This window comes from Triticum aestivum, chromosome 2D (genome assembly GCF_018294505.1).
Source record: "Triticum aestivum cultivar Chinese Spring chromosome 2D, IWGSC CS RefSeq v2.1, whole genome shotgun sequence".
Taxonomy (NCBI): domain Eukaryota; kingdom Viridiplantae; phylum Streptophyta; class Magnoliopsida; order Poales; family Poaceae; genus Triticum; species Triticum aestivum.
The window spans coordinates 81,668,230-81,673,406 of record NC_057799.1 but is presented as its reverse complement, the minus strand read 5'-3'; positions in this window follow the sequence as shown (position 1 = coordinate 81,673,406).

Below are 5,177 nucleotides of genomic sequence, written 5' to 3'. Positions count from 1 at the left end.
ATGGCTATGGCATCGACGACTTGGTCATGTAGGCATGAGGAATTTGCACACGCTTGCGAAGAAGAAGCATGTGATTGGCATTGAGAATGTCAAATTCCTCAAGGATCACTTGTGTGGAGCTTGTGAAGCTGGAAAAATGACCAAGGCTAAGCATCCAGCGAAGACTATCATGACCACTACTCGACCATTCGAATTGCTTCACATGGACCTCTTTGGTCCTAACCATTACTCTGCTGTCACAAATGACGCATCTCTCTATGGTTTTGTTATTGTTGATGATTACTCTCGTTACACATGGGTACACATTGTTACTTACAAACATGAAGTGCAGGAAGTCTTCAAACTATTTTCCTCGAGGGCTTCAACCAACTTTGGTGTGAAGATCAAGCACATCAGAAGTGACAATGGAACTGAGTTCAAGAATTCTGGTCTTGATGACTATCTTGATGAACTTGGTATTACTCATGAGTTATCTGCTCCTTACACTCCTCAGCAGAATGGCGTCGTGGAGCGCAAGAACAGAACTATTGTTGAGATGGCTCGCACTATGCTTGATGAGTACAAGACGCCTCGTCACTTCTGGATTGAGGCAATTTATACTGCGTGCCACATCATCAACAGGGTATATCTTCACAAATTATTCAATAAGACTGCCTATGAACTCCTCACTGACAAGAAACCCAATGTGAGTTATTTCAAAGTCTTCGGTGCAAAATGTTGGATTAGAGATCCTCATCACAATGCTAAATTTGCACCGAAAGCACATGAAGGTTTTATGCTTGGTTATGGAAAGGACTCGCACACCTACAGAGTCTTCAACACCGTTCTTCACAAGGTTGTTGAAATTGTAGATGTGCGGTTCGATGAAACTAATGGCTCGCAAAGAGAGCACCTACCCTCTGTGATAGATGAACTAGCACCTGAGGAAACTATCAAGTTCAAGGCAACTGAGGATGTCATTCCTACTAAAGAATCTGCTGAAGAATTCATTCTAGAACGTGAAGAACGTCGAGCTAATGCACATGAAGAAATTGCTGAAGAAAATGGTGCTGAAGAAAATGCTGATCAAATTCCTTGACGATAACCAACTCATCCTCGCATTGCAAAAGAAGTGCAAGTTGAGAAGATCATCAATGACATTGAAGCACCAGGTCCTCTCACACGCTCAAAAGCTTCACATTTGTCTAACTTTTGTGGGCACTATGCTTTTGTCTCTATCTCAGAGCCCACTAAGGTAGATAAAGCATTTCTGGAGCCTGAGTGGATTCAGGCCATGCAAGAAGAATTACATCAGTTCGAGCTCAACAACGTTTGGGAACTGGTCAATCGTCCAGATCCTCGCAAACACAATATCATTGGCACAAAGTGGATCTACCGCAACAAGCAAGATGAAAATGGCCTTGTGGTAAGGAATAAGGCACGGCTAGTAGCTCAAGGCTACACACAGGTTGAAGGAATTGATTTCGATGAAACTTTTGCACCTGTTGCTAGACTTGAAGCTATTCGCATATTACTTGCTTATGCTAACCATCATGATATCACTTTATATCAAATGGATGTGAAAAGTGCATTCCTCAATGGTAAGCTTGAGGAAGAAGTATATGTTGCTCAACCCCCAGGTTTTGAAGATCCTAAGCATCCTGACAAAGTCTTCAGACTAAATAAGGCCCTCTATGGCCTCAAGCAGGCCCCTCGGGCGTGGTATGATACTTTGAAGGAATTCCTCATGAAGAAAGGCTTCAAACCCGGTTCACTCGACCCTACTCTTTTCACTAAATCATATGATGATGAATTGTTTGTATGCCAAATATATGTTGATGATATCATCTTTGGCTGTACTGACCAACGTTATAGTGATGAATTTGCCTATATGATGAGTGAAGAATATCAAATGTCTATGATGGGAGAGTTGAAATTCTTCTTAGGTCTTCAAATTCGTCAACAGCGCAATGGCATATTCATATCTCAGGAGAAATACCTCAAGGCTGTACTGAGAAAATTCGGCATGCAAGATTGCAAAGGCGTCAAAATTCCTATGCCCACAAATGGCCATTTGTGCACTGATGAAAATGGTATTGACTTCGATCAAAAGGTATACCGCTCCATGATTGGTTCTTTATTGTATTTATGTGCATCTAGGCCAGATATTATGCTTAGTGTTTGCATGTGTGCCCGATTTCAAGCTACACCGAAGGAATCACACCATAAGGCTGTGAAGCATATTCTTCGATATCTAGCTCACACACCAACACTAGGATTATGGTACCCCAAGGGCTCGGCTTTTGATCTCGTTGGATATTCTGACTCCGACTATGCTGGTGATCGTGTGGATCGCAAGTCAACATCTGGTACATGTCATTTCCTCGGACGATCTTTGGTCTGTTGGTCCTCGAAGAAACGGAACTGCGTATCACTGTCTACTGCTGAAGCTGAGTACATTACTGCTGGCTCTTGCTGTGCTCAACTACTTTGGATGAAGCAAACTCTCAAGGACTACGGCGTCAACGTGAAGAATGTGCCTCTCTTCTGTGACAATGAGAGTGCCATCAAGATTGCTCACAACCCAGTTCAGCACTCGAAGACAAAGCACATTCAGATTCGTCATCATTTTCTTCATGATCATGTGTTGAAGGGCGACATTTCTATTGAGCATGTGAAGACTGAAGAACAGCTAGCCGATATCTTCACAAAGCCCTTGGATGAGAAGAGATTTAGCAAGTTGCGGTGTGAGCTAAATATCATAGAATCTTCGAATGTTCTTTGAAAAGGACACTCATCCTAACACTTATGCAAAATTGATGACTTAGATGTGCAACACATGAAGAAACGTTTTTCTTCAATAAATGAAGAATAACACTCTAAGTGTGAAGAAATTAATGAAGAATTTGATTCTCAGAACCCTACGACAATTGTACGCGGTGTCTGAAATCATCATTCTTATACGGTGGGTCACGCCACCACAAAAGTTGAAAATCTTCAATTTGAGTTTTTCCTCAGTTTTGAAATTCCTCAGTTGTTCATATTCTTCAACTTTGCAAAATCTTCACTGTTTCCGTCATTTTTCTTCATTGGCTATATATATATGAGTTTATGTTCTCTACAGCATTCACTTATGGCTAATTCTTCAAGTTGGTTTTCTGCTAAGTGAATGTGATCAGACCCTTCCCCCTCTATGCTATACTCAACCCAATCTATTCACAAATTCTTCATGTGCGTTCTATTTGAAACTCGTTCAAAATCTTCACCGTGTCCTTGTCAGCTGAAGAATTTGCGAACGGAACTTTTAACTTATCTTATGCAAAATTTTCCGCTTTGCCGCTCAAACCGTTCCGCTTCCCACGATATACTTATCTATTCACCCACGATCTAACACGATCTCCACTCCTCTGTACGTGGGTGACACATGTCATGCGGATGAGAAGGGTCAGGGGCACGTTCGTCCAATTTCTTCGGGCGAACCATTTTTCACCGTGGCTATAAATACCCCCTCTTCCCTTACTCACTTCTTTTACTACGCTCGACCTCTCTCCAGCTCAAGCTTCTCAAACCCTAGCGCCGCCGCTACATCATCGTCGCCGGTGAGGAAGAGCTTCACTGCCTCGACCTCGTCGCCGCCGTACTCACGCCGGCCGCGGAAATCTTCACTCCGCCGCCGCCGTAGCCGTCTTCCTCCGCCAAGTTAGGGCGTGGAAGATCTGCACAGACGAGCTTCACTTCTCCACACCTCAGTTCCTCGTGTTCTTCGTTCAGGGTAATTAAAAGTTACTTTTACTGCCCTCTTTGATCCAAATGACTTCTACAAAATCTTCAAAGGTGTTTATTCCTCAAATTTTTCACACACTAAACACCTCACATGTAATCTGTCTTGATTCGTTTCTCTAAGCATCATTTTTCTTCAAGATTCCTCAATTGTGTGGATCTTCGATCTATACAACTCTGGAACCTAAGACAAAGGACGCTTAGTGAAATTCTTCAAGACTCATCTGGTCAAATTCCTCAAACTTGTTCTTATTAAAAACCTTCTGAGAATGCATATGACCTCTCCAAATTCCTCGCAACTATACTCTGTTCACAGGTACTCATGTCCGCTGCTGAATCACTAGGTTCTCATCAACTTAACTCATTTGCAGCGTTCCTTGAAGAAAAGTTGCATACTTCTTCAGAGAGTTCAATTGTTCAAATTCCTCAACTGAAGAAAATGGCTAGTGAAAAGAGGCCACAGAAAGGAGGAAAGAGGCCTGAGGTCAATACTGCTTTTGAAATACCCGAGGAAATTTATGCTGGGTACTGCACACCCCCTGAGGAAGATAAAAACCAGCGCAAGGTGCGCATTCAGAGGATAGAACGGAGATGGGCAAAAGAGTGGAAGGAGTACAGATATGTGACTCCAAAATACATGAAGAAATTCGCTATTACTCCTCCATGCTCAAGACCTCCATTGGCACCTGGCCAAGAGGCAGATCCCACTAGCATTAAGCGCGGTGAGGAATTTCCTGAAGAATGGGCCAAGCGCCAGGCCAAGTTGGCCAAACAGGCTAAAGATGCAGTGAGGAAATTCAATGAAGATTCCACTTCTGCTGCTGCTGAGGCCTTTGTAAGGCCGAAGAAATCCATGGCAAAGAAGCCTGCACACAAGCCAAGTGCCTCGTCTTCAACGCCCTCACGGCCAATTTCCTCAGCCAAGCCCTCATGGCAAATTCCTCAAGCCGCTCCTGCTCCTCCAAAGTCCTCAGCTGCTCCGACAAAATCCTCAGCACCTGTGCATCTTGCCACGTGCCAAAGGACGATAGGCATCTCTATTGCCTCAGGAGCTTCAGCTAGTTCCTCAGCTGCACCACATTCTTCAACAGGACCCTCTCTGCTGAAGACTAAGACCACTGCTGGACGAGGCACTCGCCCAAGTCCTCAGAAGAAGCAGGTCGCCTTCCAAGTACCGTCTGAAGAAGATGAAGCTGATGAAGAACTTGCTGAGATCATCAGAGACAGACATGTCAGGGCCGCTAGAGCCAAGGGCACAGAAGTGCCACTGCTTTTGGATCCAAAAGTGATCCTCGACTATATTGATCTCTGGCACAAGGACCCAAACACTCCTATGCCTGATTTCAAGTTGACTCCTGGCCAAAGTCACATGCTGACCCATTTCATCAGTGAATAAAAATGGAAATATGAGAAGGCCA